A 15,257-nucleotide genomic window follows, 5' to 3' on the forward strand; every position below is an offset into this window, starting at 1 on the left:
ATAACACTAAAACTATTCACCAAGCAAAGAAGCTCCCACGAACGAGCAACATCACCAACGGAGCACCGTGAATTAAAAGCGAAATCGATGCTCGCGGTGTCGGATGTTGTCCGATTTGACGCGAGCCAGCTACTAACGTCACATACATTAAATACCTCACATAACAACAAACGCCCCTGCGTGCGCGAGCGATGGCCCCTTTGAAAGCGAAACGAACGTGCCGCAAATTCCACCAACCCCGGACTTTCACTTCTGATCGAACAAAAGAACGGGGACGCTCTCTTTGGCCGCGCGAGATGGATTTTCTTAGCCAGGACATTCCGGCGCTAATGCCCGCGGCACGCAGTCCTTTTGCGTTCCTAGGACTCCGTGGAAAAAAGGAGAGGGGAGGCATCGCCAGCATCCGTGGAAAAAAGGACGCCCAGGGAACTTAAATTATCGCGCCACCCCTTTCCCTCCTGATTCTGCAAACAGACGGCCCCGTTCACACGGGCCCAAGGATTAAAGCTGATTTATTACGGTAATAAACGATAAGTGTTCGAAGACACTGCTACCGCAGTGGATCCACGTACGTCCGTACGAACGTAATTACCTGCGAACATCTGTAGGGATTGCGGTTAGTTTTCAAACTGCGACGATCGCGCCGAGTTTCTCCCGCGAGGACGTCACGTGGGACTGGTATCATTATTACGGGCTTATCGTTATCGCCGCTGGCGGTACAAGGATCTGCCGCGGAAGTCTTTCGAGCGGCGCCTTCTTGAACAAAGGCGGTGCCTGCGTCTACCTTCGGGAGGGCGAGCAGCAATAAAAATGATACGCGATTCCAGAAAGCGATTCGGGGGTCGTTTTGCGAAGCGAAGGGGTTGCGAGAGCACGCCCTTTTGCTGATTGGCAAGTGGCTTGATGAAACGAGTAAAGGAAAGCCAAGATGAGTGCTTGAAAATGTAGTAGTTTCATTGCTTCAGGAAGCTCGAAGAAATTCGATCTGATGTCTTGCAGCTGTATTACCTGTTTAAAGTTCATAGAGCATACAATGTAGCCACAGAATTTTATTTCTGTTGCGCTTCTTTCTGCTCTTCAGAACTAAAGATATCTTTTTTCTCGAAAATACTTTGAGCAGCTTGTATCTGATAAATATACTAATATAGAATTGAACTTAAATCGCTACCGGGTCAGAAATACCCAAATTGAAACGTAAAAAAACACGGTTTCAGAATTTATTTCTTTAACTTTGTAATTTTTATGTTAAAGTACAGTGTTTTAAGAATCAAACAAAATTTGTGAAATATCTTAAAATATTTATTAAAGTTCTTTAAAAAATTGTAACAAAACCTCAAACAGTCTTCATATTTTCGCAACTAGCGCCTCTGTGGTAAATTTTACCAAGTAGCGCTTCCTGCCGAGTTAAGTATCGCATTAACCGCTAATTTTATTCATTGCGAATCTGATGTCAGTTGGGCCGACAGTTCACACGGTTTTAACCAGTAAGAAAGCTTCCTCTTGTTGCAGGATTTAATTCCTGTACAGACAAGTTGAACTTGGCGAAATACGTAATGGAATGTCGGAAGGGGTATTCTCTTTTACCTTCAGCGACGAGTCACATCTTGAAATCGTACGAGGATTATTCATTTCACCTCAACAACCCTTAAGGGAGTTCTATGGTCGGCGAAGGAGTTGCCGTAAGACGTAGTTGGTACGAACCGCAGATCCCTCGACGACTATTTCAACCCCTGCGATGTCACCCCTGCTAATTCGGAATGGCCAGCGAGGCGCTGACACTTTAAGACGATTTTCAAACAGCGAAGTGTCATTTAATGGAAAGGAGAAGTCGATATTAGAACCTGAATCTATTAATTGGGGGAACGATAGGCACTATTAGATGATAACTATTGAAAACGAGGTTGCCAGAACGTGTCATTCGAACAAGAGGGGAAGTTCGTTACATTTTTTATTATCATTAGGACTAAAAGCATATCTCCCTCCTTCATGTGAGAATATTCGATTAAAAAGTCTCTGCATATGAGTTCCATGCATCCTGAAATTGGATTCTTGCCATTTTTCAGCATGTAAAAGCTTTACTTTAATGGTCAATGGATTTACGGACTTAATTCTACTGAAGAGTTAACTGAGATGGGAGTAAAGGTATTAAAATGGCCTTTAGGGATTATCTGAATTATTTTAACGAGATACCTAATTCATTGTAATTTTCCACTAATTTCGTTGTTTACGCAAAATATGCTTTGGAAAATGATGAAAAATATACTGTTTTGCCTCTTCAATCTTGCTTTTAACAGCACCATAAATTTCAGTGCTGAAAAATTTGAATAAAATATTCAATAAAGAAACAGCATTATTTTTCTCTTTCCTGCCTCACTATCTTCTTTTATTACGAGAGCAGTAGCCCATCGCCTGATATTTCAGGTACCCCTATAAAAAAATATGATGGTATTAAATTTAGTGAGCTGGGAAAAACACTGGCTGAGATTAATACATCATCTACAATTTTTAGGGAAAAAAGCACCAGAGCACAAAACGCGGAATACTTTCTGACTCGCAAATATATTAAAGACAGATAAAATTTTGGGGCAGAGGAGAGGGTAATAGAAAAATCCACAGCCTAACAACTAATCTTTAGAACATTAATTAAGATCAGAACTCACGAGCAAATGGCATGCCTTCATGCCCAAATACAAGATCGAAAAGTCCCTCCCATTCTACAAAATCCTCCATGAAATCTATGAAAAAGAAATTTGAATCCATTCGAAAAGCAAGTCGCCTAGTATCGCGGCTTTAGTATTAAGTAGTCGGCAACCCAGACACCACCTTATTCTTTCCCATCTTCCGTCACTCTTCCCACAAGCCTCACTACTGCACCAACTGGCCCTTCACAGATCACAACGTCTCAACCACCATCGTGTAAATCGAAATTCGCAGCATCGCGAGATATTGCAGAGAGGATTTCAGCGCAATGATAAAGACAAGACAAGGGGAAATGCAAAGTAATCAGCTAGACACGCGTCAGCAGAAACGTCGCCGTATGCGGCCCCAGTCGAACGTTCGCGCATGCAAGGAGCATCTGTTCAAACACCATAAACGTCTGTCACAATTGTTTCGCGCGGAGAGCGGAGTAATGCACGTCGAAGAGGATTCTTCAGCGCCTTACGTCGCGCGGCATATTTCGCTTAACGCCGGGTGTTCCGGTGTGCAGACGCCGCCCTTTGGAAGCTCTTCCAGCCTTCATAGACTGGATACAGCTCTATCACTCTCAACTACGATATCTCGTGCACCTGCTCTCGGGGTAGCAAGTACCTCCTCCCCGCTGTCCTCTAGCTTTCCTACTTTCACGCGTTGCCCCCTCGACACCCTACCGATCCATTTCTCTCGCTCCACCCTTTCCACCCGCGAAGCTACCCTCCGCGGCTGTCTTACCCCAACCCTCGTGTCTCGTTCTCTATTTATCTCGCCTAACCCCTTGCGCTCTCTCGCCCCTCGCCCTCGCGTCTCGTGCAAAGCAGATTGCCAAATATCCACAGGTTGTTGATTTTACTGACTATGTGCCGCGGACAACACGTTGCCCCGCGCGTCAAAGCCAGTGCAGACAAAGCTGTGGGCAGTAGACACTTTATAGATGCTTCTCTGCTCCTGGGGCGATGTTGGCTTGGATCTTGAGGCTCAACGAAATTCTGGTGTGTCACGTTTTCTGGGAATTCTTTTGCGAACGTGGATTCTGTCGCGTGTGCCAACTTGGGGCCGTAGATTTGTAAGGGAGGTAATAATTGAGAAGCTTGCAGCGAGAGGGGTGCAGCTCCATCTTTACCAACTTCGAGGGAATTAGAAAACACTGTTTATACAATTATTGCTTTGCCTTAACATTAAAGAGAGAACACTAACTGACAAGTATATATTTTCACAGAATAAGTAATAGTTATTGAGTTGATGAGTTTTTATTTCAATATTTCAGTGATGGGTGCAAATTCAAAATTTGCAATAAATCGCTCATTCGTTATCGGACTTGCGGCAAACGTGCAGCAAGCGATGTAGATTTTTTTTACGTATATGAAGGATCGCGGAATAAGCGGGCCTCGAAGTCGCAGGTGACGCACCTGGCGTGCGATCGGGTTTTGTTTTGAAGAACGTTCCCGCGAGCGGTGTGCGTCGGTAGGCAGTCTTCGCCGAGCCACGTTGCAAGAAGCTTTGTATTCCTTTTTAGTAAATATACACCTTTTATTATCTACTAGAGTGTCGCTACTCAATTCCGCCCACCACCGCCAATCCCAACCCTACATATATTACACGTCACAACTCAAACACTGTCGAAACTGGAGTTCCACCCATCTTGCTGCATGATCCTCAATTATAGTAGAGTGCTGCTAACCCAGACATAACCCAGATCTATCGGCCGTGGAACACAAGGGGGATGGGAAGGAGAAAATAATTGAAAGTGGGACTAATATTATATCAGAGCAATTAAGATTTTCCAGGATAAGTAGCTGAAAATTTTGAATTAAATAAATTGAATAATGCACGTAACAAGAGTTTTGTAACCTTACTCTATACGTATAATGTTCGATAGTTTCGTGGGGGCTGACTGTCCTGGATGACATCGTGCTGAAGCACAGTGTCGCGGCACGTGTTCAAAAAGTAAAAATTTGTGTTTTGATATTTTTTATTTCATTTCATGGAATTGATAGCAAAGAGTCCTCCGACATAAGAACATCATAGCTTAGTAACATAAATAACGGGTTTAAGGTGAGTAATTACATTCAAAGTCGAATAACCAAACGCAAGCTGCAGACCACACATAGGAAATATTTTACCATTGCGTTGTTGTTGTATTTGTAAGTTCCTTCTCTTTATTTTTTTTTAAATAAGGAAAATATATCCTTTTTTCGTTTTAGTAATTAAAAATTCTTGCATTTAAAGGTATGGATACGCACCAGTGGCTCAATTTATTACTTTTCTTATCGCATCTTCTAAATTCTGGAGTGAATTAAAAAAAAAACGAAACATATCGGTTCTTTCATTTTTTTTACGACAATTAGTTCCGCCCTTTTTATGTCCGTGACCTTGAACGATCTTGAATGACTATGGTGATTGAAAAGCCCTTGAGAAGGGCTACAATCGTAGGTCTTAAAAATTACACGGTTTCAATTTAAAAAAATGAAGTTGACGTACAAACCCCCTAAGCACCTCCACCTGAGAAAATGTTCCATCCACCACGGAACATTTCCCGTCGGAACCAAACAGCTTTTGTCTCAAACATTTCCTCCTATCTCGGAAATTGTCGAAGTTATTCAGGTGACTCACCCTGTCTATAAGCTTCGTCCCTCCAGCAAAAGTCTTCAGCGTCTAAGGCAGAGTCTGCCAGATACCGAGTCCACTAGCAGACCCAGGATTAAACGCACTTCTCCTTTTTCCTCCGCTCCCCCGCCCCCGCGGCATCGTCCACGGTTCAGCGAACGACGCAGCCGTCCATCCAACAAATCACCGTTCGAGTAAAAACTGCTAAAGGAAAATCATCAACGCCCCTGGGAGGTGTTATACAATTTCGCCAGCCAAGGGTTGGAAAAAGCTCGTCGCCAGGGCGCGCGGGGCGCCCCAATAATCTCGACGATTCTGCCCGTTAATTGCGAGGCGTACGGGAGCAAGATTGCGAACACTCCAGGCCCGATAAGCTCTCCCGGGGCCAAACATGATCACGCTCGATGCGTCCGAGATCATCGACGAAATTCAATCACCCCCGACATCGCGATTCCAGTGAATCGAGTAGAGCCAGGAAGCTGCGGGGGGGGGGGCGGCGATGGGGCGGGAGGGCGCGCGCCTTCCTTCCATACAGCCTTTCTGGATCAGCCGCCATCTGCTCTCAATGCAGACTCATATTTGAAGCCTTACGACGTCGAAGCTTGAGAAGGCGATAAGCGGTCGAGAGGGAGTTTCCCGGGGATTCCATCGAGGATTCGAGTGATGTTCGGGCTTGTCGTGCTAACCAAGAGTGCGCGGAACTACTAGTCGAGCGGTTTACGAGGGAGCCAGAGGGGGTGGAAGACCAGGGACGGAAGGTGGGTACTTGGATATGGAAATGGGATGGCCCGGCGCAAATGCAAAGCTCGAATCTATCAATTTCACTCTGCCAGGTAACCGCGATTCCCGTCGCTGCCGGGAAAGTCAGCCAGCTCCTATAATCCGCTGATTCGAAGAGTAAACACAAAGCTACCCCCCTTCCCCGCAGGAGCCCGCCATTTTGGCCAGCAAGTCCGGGTGGAAAATGGAAGGTTGTAAAAAATAGAGACGCGAGGAGAGACGTGGGAAAGGAGGGCGGATGATACAGGTATTAAAAAATGTGCGGCCGGGGTTGATTGGATTTGTTGAAGCTGAGGCTCCGGTCTGAAATGTTGAGCCACTTTTTTTCTGGCTTCGTGAGCTCTGTTTGCGGGAAGAATGGAAGCTTCGGAAGGGATTCGGCGAACGTTTCTGGTATGAAAGCATTTGCACTCGATAAATCATCGCTAATCGTTCAATTCCAATATAGAAGGTGATTTCGTACAAATTTACGACACGTAGTCTCCACCACTCTTCCTGGCCAGCAATTTTCTAACAAATTTCTTATAACCTAAACGGACGAGATATTCAAGACGGCTGAAGATAAATTGCGTGGCCCGCCGACTAGTACATCCGCGTGGAAAAATTTCGCGTACTTGGTGCACACTGAAGTGGTTTTCCAGCAACTTGCCAGGGTGCAACAAAGAAGCATTCTGTTTAAAATATAGAATTTCTAGAAATACAGTTTTTTTAGCTTCTTAGCAAAATGATTTTTCTGCAGATCATTCTGATGCAATGCAAAACTACCAGGGTACTATTCTGCATTATATATCGATGGGAGACTTATTGAAACTTATTTTTGGATTGATTTCTACTTAAGAAAATAGTTACATACAGAAATTTGAAGTGTAACATAATTGAAGGTTATAGAACAACGGAACAATTTAAAAACAAAATTCTGCACTGTGAAAGAAAGCAAAGAAAAATCATGTAGGTAGTTTCGTTTAAGAAAACTTAAAGTACTTCAACTTTATACTAAAAACATGTGTTCTTTTCAAATATACGTAGGTACTGTATATCACTGTACTATGAAACAAGTTTGTGTGTCACTTCTTTTGTCATATTAATGCAAGTAACTTAACCAATGTACAGTCTGTTATATACTCTTCAAAGTCTATTCTCAACCCTGCTTCGTACAATTCTGTAAAGCGTAAGGGTTGGGTCAAGAGAGGGGGAATAAGGTGAGAGGGACGCCCGTTCGTTTACATACGTATGTTATTAGAGAATTGAATCACGACAACTTAAGCTGTCGAAGCGGATGGTAGAGTCCGAGCAAAATCAACTGGCCACTCAAAGTTGCTGAGAAACTATCTCCACCATAACATTTGGTTATTCCAGCGCTTTATCTCTCGCCACTTTGCCCAGGACTGCAAGCAGTCTTTTCGCCTCGCTACGGAAAGTTCGGAAGTGGCCCTATTTAATTTTGAATGCTTCTTCTCAGAATAGTGGCATTGAAATTTCAGTTGCCACATTTAAAATATTTGATCTAGATTGCTATTTAGTAACTTCAATGATATAAGTGGCTGGGTAAAGAAGTAAGACGTTGTTTCTGAAATTTTTTAGGAAGATTCTGTAGTAATTACAGTATTTAAAATAATTGAAGAATTATGTATTCTAATTAGGTGATGATATTATGATAGAAGTATCAATGTTAGCTGAAAACATTATAGCTTTAAGTATACAGCGTTTATGTAATAACTTCCTAGCTATGGGATCCTCTAATCAATTTAAACAATCATTAATGAGTCAAAATAGCAAAAGAAATAGCAGCTGTTTATAAGGTGTAAGGTTCCAAGGTTCAGCCTCTAACCGGGAAGCACTACCACCGATTGCTTTTACTTTTACTAAAAGAAAATCTATTATCCCTCAGTACAGTGACACATAATAAGACCTAGGTATCATTTTCAATAAAAAAAGAGGAACAAATTCTTTCCAAAATTCAACTTTGCAGTCTCGAGTTCATAAAACAGTCCCTTAATAGCTTATCAGACGACGATAATTTTGAAAAATAGAAACTTTTGTACATTCCCTTAACACCTACCCACCCCTAAAACTGCAATAAGAACTTCCATTCTTCCAGCTTACAAAAGCAGGTATAAATAAAAGAAAAATAACAAGGCACCCTCGTACCAGCCAACTTCTCACACAAAAGTAGCAAACAAACAAAATGACTTGCCACCCAATTTTGTCCCAATGATAGTGACAAAAGCAGTGCACAGCAACGCCTGCCTGTATTCCCCCAGCAACGCTGGAGCTGCTCCACTATGCATGGAAATGACTGACAAATGCAACCCCCTCGAATTTCATCGTCCAAGGACCTTCTGGCTTAACAGGGCCAGGGCTAACCTTCGCCGCTACCGTGCATGTACAAGCCCCGCGTTATGACACGCGTTGTACGAATGCTTTGATATCTGTCGTTGATAATGCAATGCGCGGGCAAACGTGTAGAAATCACTGGGGAATTGTTGTGCGGAATGTAGAGCTTCTTCCTGCTCCTCCTCCCTTGTCGTGGCTGGCGACCACACGCGTGATAACGAGCTTGTCGCCTGTGTTCGACTCCCAGCTTCACAGGATGCGAATCCAGCGAATTCGGCCGGGCCTGTGTCACTCGATACACAAAAGCATCCGCTCGATTTACGAGCGCATAGAATTTCCTGCGAACAAGCGTTACGCAATCGACCTATCACGGCCAACCCCGTTCCGCAGCCCTGCGAATTTTCCAAAACTCCAGTGTGCGTGCACGTGTTCTAAGTGATCAGGAGTTGCATTACGTTGCTTTATGCGAGCTCTGCGATGGAGAACGCGGAGAAATATTCGAACATTTACAGCGCTACTCCTCCGTAAACGCGCAAAAGTTTACGGCATATTTGACAGTAAAACTTCTGTGTCTCCGAGTGTTGTGAATGGAGGATCAATTCGCGAAGGTCGTGATAATTTTCTTGCCGACAGCAAAGATCGACGATGGGCCATGAAAAGGCAGGGGCGGTAAAAAGTTCGTAAAGTGCCGGGGAAAATTCGAGATAGCGCCGCGCATTTTCGATTCTAATCGGGGCGCCCCGCGGCGTTCGGCGAAATCGCTGATGGGCCTTCGATCATAACTTAAAGCGCATTCTCATTTAATCCGCGCGCCAAGAGAATGGAACTCTCTGTCGTTGCAGTTTCAAATTGAATTTTTTGCCACCCCTCTTCGGCGGCAACTTCGGAATAGAAGATTGATGCGATAAATTAAAATAGCGCGAATTAATTGGAAAAGTTTGTTCCCCGAATGTAGGTCGTTCATCAAACCCGGCGTTCATTCTGCTACCCGTTCGTTTTGCGAAATCCTGTATGCAAACTCCGAGACTGTATCATTTTTTTTTCCCCCCCCGTCGGTAATAAATATACACAGAGGAATCCCAGAAATTGAAAAACTGTGCACCCCTCTGTCGTAAACAGACGGACGGTTTGGGAACTATGTTAATTCCACTTTTCCATTACTTTAAGCTTCTATCGAAAATTCATTTTCGAAAGCCCGTTTCGAGCTTCAAGCAGATCAGGGGAAGTAGATGTTTTCTTCTTATTATTCTAGGCTCTCTTCAATGAATTTTTCATTTGGTAACTGACAGATATTTCATTTCTGGTCGACTTGTTGCATAACTAATTACCTATGCAATCTGCGACTAAATCGTGTTCAATTGCAAAAACGCAGAAGTGGTCTTGATATTAAACCATTACTCAATTTTAAATTTTCCTTGCCATTCTGGCTTTATTATGAAAGTGGAATGGGCAGAGGAATATTAAGAGACAAAAATTACCACGTAACGACCAATAGAAAGCAATGTTTTCTTTTTCCTAAGTTTAGGTGGTTTATGCCTCAAGCTGCTTCGTATTTATGCATCAGCATTTAAGGTCCCCAGTATTTTTCACTGCATGGTATAAAAATGGCCTTTTCAGTTTACCAAGCAGACGTAATATTATGAAGATTAATGCGCGCTGGTAAAGTTAGGTGGCCCAAGATTCCCTGTCGACTAAAGCGGCAAATGGACGAACGGGACGTTTTGTTTATTCATAGACTGACACGTAAGGTAAAGATAAATCCTTGCAAACTTTTTAACGTAAATTGCATCGTATCTTCCACACCTCGTGTGCGCGAAGATAGGAGAGGATTGCGTTAAACTTTATAATTATTTATATTCCCAGAATATAAATGAGGTAATTTTATTCACGCGGGAAATTTTATTACGACATTAATTTCGTTATCTTCATTAGAGTTTCTTTGCTCTCTAATTCTAGCAATCCCTTCTATAGCGAAATTTAATTAAAAGACAATATGAACGTAAGGTACCCACTCCTATACATGTGGGCAAGCTTATTACAGAGATGAAAAAATGGAGTAGTTATGACTATTTCAAAGTAACAGCTCTTTAAAACTACCTACACGTAAAAAAACATGTTTGGAAAGAGTTATTTGAACAAGTAGAGGTGTCTGAGCACTCATAAAATACAAGTTTCATAATTCTCTGATTCAAGGAAATCGACCTGTAAACCGTGAGTTCTTTCACCCATGTCTGCCACTTCACAAATGGCATACCAGTGTCAAGATGATATAAAAGTTTGATGATATGAAAGATTGCCATAAAAACTGTATGCATGCAATTTTTTTCTGGATAGTTATCTAACATTATTCACGTTTAGGTTCTTAATAATGTATGCTAATCAGAGATGCTAATCCTTTCATTCACAAATGTTAGCTTCATCAACTGAACTTTTCCATACATAAAATGTACTGAAATTTATTTAATTTTATCGAGATCTAACACCACAAAGTGGGCAGGATATAATTTTAATTTACAATCCTACGACTCACAACCACATAACTATTACTATTTGAACACAAAAGACGTTCAAAGTTGAAAATTTGCATTTTTTTTCCAAAATCGAATTTCTGGAAAACTGAGGGTGATTGCGACAAACGGTTTGGGGATTCGTTTTCAGCGCACAAAAATCTTTAAGAAACGGCTATTGAATGTTACAGACCAAAATGACTGTTGGACAGTGTAATTCATCATTTGCTTCTCACTGTCCTGTTCATGTATACCGAATACGAATGAACATTTGGTTAAAAAAACATCAGAATTCATTATTCAACGAAACATGCATTACGATTCTTCAACCTCGTTCCAAGTGTGAAGGAATTAACAAATTGTGACGTCACAAGGGCCAGGAGCAAACAACAAGGGGTAATGTCGTGTCCCATCATGCACAGTCACTCGAGAACTCTCTTGGCAGGGTACAGGACGGCAAACGAAGCGTTCATCGTCGACAGACATACATATATACAGACGCATACACAGAGGAGGGCGCGCGCGCGCGCGAATGCATCAGATCCACCGTATCTCGATACGGCTCACGCGTTAATTAGTTCTCCATAAATCATGTTAGTACTTCCACGAGGCTGATCAACGAAGAGCACCTACCTGCGTTCATTTCGTCTAGACTGTATCAGGGTATCTCAGGCACATTCGAGGAGCCAAAGGATGTTTCCTCGAGCTAGCGGGCCGCGAGCAGCTCAACAGACCGATCACAGATAAAGCCTGAGTTTCATTGAGAACAAGTATCGCGGTCGCGCATGATAAAGTATCCGAGGTAACGTAAAAACCTTTAATGATTGCTCGAGGATGTGGAGAGTTACGTGAGACAGTCTGGGTTCGAGGGACTCGTGTGAAACTTGGAGAGTATTCTTCGTTCGACGTGGACGCGCAATATAATATGTTCCACAAGATGTTTGAAATAATGAGCCTGAAGTTTCATTGAAGAAACAACCCTTTGGGATTCAATCATTAACTTCATTTAAACGACAAAGTGGATGTGAAACGGGCGTGAAGGATAGAATGGTTAATGTTAGGAAGAAACTAGTTCGATAACAGAATCGTACCCTGGTTGATTATGAAGAGTAAACTAAAACTATTTCGAAATATTTTGCAGAATTACACCTACCATGTGTTTACTTAATTTCGGATTCTGGTAGCGTTAACTGTACTCATTTACTCTCTTAATATTTAATTCAGTAGGTATGTATTACATTAGTACCTGTAAAAAGGGTCAAAGATTTGCATATTGCAGTATTAGTTCTCCAACGTAAGTAATTTGAAAATTATAAACAAAAACCCGGGCTGTCCTATTAAATTTCGAGTTCTGATATCGTTAAATGTCTTCGCTTTGTCCCTTAATATTTAATTCAGTTTAATAGCCCCATTCCAAGTACTTATCACTGATAAATTATCAGCATCATTCACGATGGAAATAAGACAGTCGAGGGTGGAGGATCGAACGAGGGAGGTGAAAAAAGGAAGGATCACTTGTTAATTGCAAGGCTCCCTTCTAGGATTCTTAAGGGCACATTCTCACCGTGCTGGTCGGTCTTCGATAATTATCAACGGCATCTCGCCTGAAATTCTCCGAAGGACTAGACGCATTCCAGCTCGTTCGATAAACAACTAATGAGGAGGATTTTAGGAAGCCAGTCCTCCATCGTTAAAGAAGATGTAACGAGGAAAATTATACAGTGGCTCTCTCCAACATAGACACCGAGTTTAGTCACCCAGGGTTGTCACCACGCAGCATTCAGCAACCCGACAAGGGAACACTCCCAATGCGAAAAATCTGATTTTAATAAAACTTTTAATGCAATTTTTCTATGGAAGTTCACTGTGCTAACTTTATATTTCTTTTTGCAGTGCGATAAAGTATAAAAAACTGAACAATGCTTATATTTAAAGTTTCTTTCTATCTCGCAGCGTTGCAGAGTTATATTAAAAAATATAAAAAAACCCTTCAGAGTGAATTTCCGCCGAAAAGAAATGCTCCTTGCATACTCCAATATGCTGTACGTTCAATGAAAGTTTCATTATAATCAGAATTTTCGGGTTGGGAATGTTCCCTCGCAAGTCATATTCAAAGGGCAGACTCGTCCTTGCGCACCTAGATATTTTCACGGACACAAAAGCTCGCCTCCCTTGACCATGTCAGCAGTCTCCTTAGTTTCTCTTGACACCGAAACTCTGTCGAGCGCTCCCTGTAAAACGGTCGCCGAGGATGCCGCGCATAATTCGAGCAGTGTGTATTCATACATTATGCGTAGGTATATTAAACGGAAATCCAGAGTGAAGTTGGTGAATTTATCACTTGCCTTTTATATACTGCTCGACACTATTTTGGTGGTAGTTTTAGAATTTGTCTATTTACCTGCCGTTTTAATTTTCTATTTATCTTCTAAAGCACATATAACACATAAACAAGCAATCGTCCGCAATTAGCACGAAAAATTTCCCAAATAATGCGCTGCTAGAAGAAAAACGCTCTCAATCTCATGACTGATTCCTTTACTGTTTATTAGTTTTTTTTCTAACTGAATTGGGACTGGCAATTTCGAGTTACAGACGAATGAAAAAGTATCACGGAGTACCTACATTACCTACATTATTTGAAAAATAAATTCCCAAAAAAGGCATATACAATCTTCTTAAATGATATGCTATTTACTCTACATGAATACTGTTTAACTTCTCGCGCACCCGATCGGTAAAAAATAGTGTCCAGCAGCTTATCCACCCAGCATTCCTACGACTCTTTCATAACAACGTTGTTACGCGTAGCCACAGGCGATCCACGCGTTATATTTCACGCTATCAAAATTAACACACGTGCTCAGGCACACTGTCTGCCATCTAGATAACGCGCTATCTCACAGAAATACGCCGGTGCGCCCGTTCCTCCCTGTGTGATTTCTTGCCTCACGGCGTCTCGTGAAATAGGCACCGGCGTCGTCGCCGGGAACGTTCAGCCCGTGCGTTTCTGCTTTCATTTACTCGTCCCCGCAATTAGGACTCCAATTAAGGCGTTATCAAAGCTTTCATGCTGATTATGAGCGGCTTGACAAACGTTGATAATTCTGTGTACCTTGACCACTGACCGTGGACAATTTTCAATGGCCAGCCATTAAATCACGAGTTTTGGCATGGTAACTAACGCGGAGAGATCCTTCGGCGCGTTAATTAAGGCCGCTCGCGTGCATTCTATTCCAGCTTGCCAGGACTAAGTGCGGAGGGAAGAATTATTGGACGATGTTGCTGGGAGTGTGCGGTCAGGTGGCACGATTATTAGAGGCCTTTGAGACTAGAGTTCTCGATCAGATTAATGCATTCATGCCGAGACTAATTTCAGATGAAAGAATAGAAGCTGAAGTAATTGGGAGATAGGAAGTGTAGGCACAGAAGCTATCCTGGCCTGCAGGAGAGTTTAAGGCCACTTGAGTGGGCTGTTTATTGCCCTGTGCCGAGGAAAAGGACGTGCCAGGGCGAAATTGGGGGCCAGGGGAAAAGAGCGCTCGGAGGGCACTCAGAACGTCACCGTCGAACTAGACAGTCAACCGTTTCGACTGTCTTTAGCTAAAGCTTACAGTGTATTTTTATCAATATATAATAAAGAGCTTGTTAATTTCTTAAATTAGTGAAGTTCTTACTACAGAAGATATCAAGTACCGAAGACAATGTTAAGTTACCAGTAGGAGGATAATGCAATATTAGGAATGACGATGAGTGAGCAAATAAATATGAACTGAAAGGTGAAAAATATGTTATTTCCTTATTTAATCTATGATTCTCAATTTTTTATGTCGGCGCCTCATCATTTGCACTCTGTAAATCTAGCGCCGAGTTAAAAAAATTGAGAGTCGTAGATTAAATAAGGAAAAAACTTATTTTCACTTTTCAGTGCATGTTTATTTGTCTGAAATCGGTTTTAATTTTTTTTAATTTTTTATTTTTTACTTTTTTAGTTATTTAAGTTGTATAACTGCATTTAGGTAAATGAGCTGCGCGTGAAAAAAAGAATTGTTTGCTAGAAACGGGAGATTCCAATAATAATGAAACAGATGTCATATTTTTTTGTGTAACTTGAAAACTACTGGACCGATTTTGATAATTCTTTCTCCACGACCTAAGCTGATTGAAGCCAAACTAAATGCGATAAGTTTCACCAAAATCGGTTCAGTAGTTTTCAAGTTACACAAAAAGATAAGACATTTGTTTCATTATTATTGGAATCTCCCGAGAAATTCGCGGACAAACATAATACGCGTAACATACATACATGCAAACACCTCGAACTGAGAAACTCTT

At 42.0% G+C, this 15,257-nt stretch overlaps 1 protein-coding gene across 13 annotated transcripts in view; it reads right to left on the reverse strand.

The window, feature by feature from the left end:
- Atg16 (Autophagy-related 16) overlaps positions 1-15,257 on the reverse strand; it is a 679,282-nt gene that overhangs the window by 595,806 nt on the left and 68,219 nt on the right. The window lies entirely within an intron of this gene.

Source organism: Andrena cerasifolii, chromosome 14, assembly GCF_050908995.1.
Source record: "Andrena cerasifolii isolate SP2316 chromosome 14, iyAndCera1_principal, whole genome shotgun sequence".
NCBI lineage: Eukaryota > Metazoa > Arthropoda > Insecta > Hymenoptera > Andrenidae > Andrena > Andrena cerasifolii.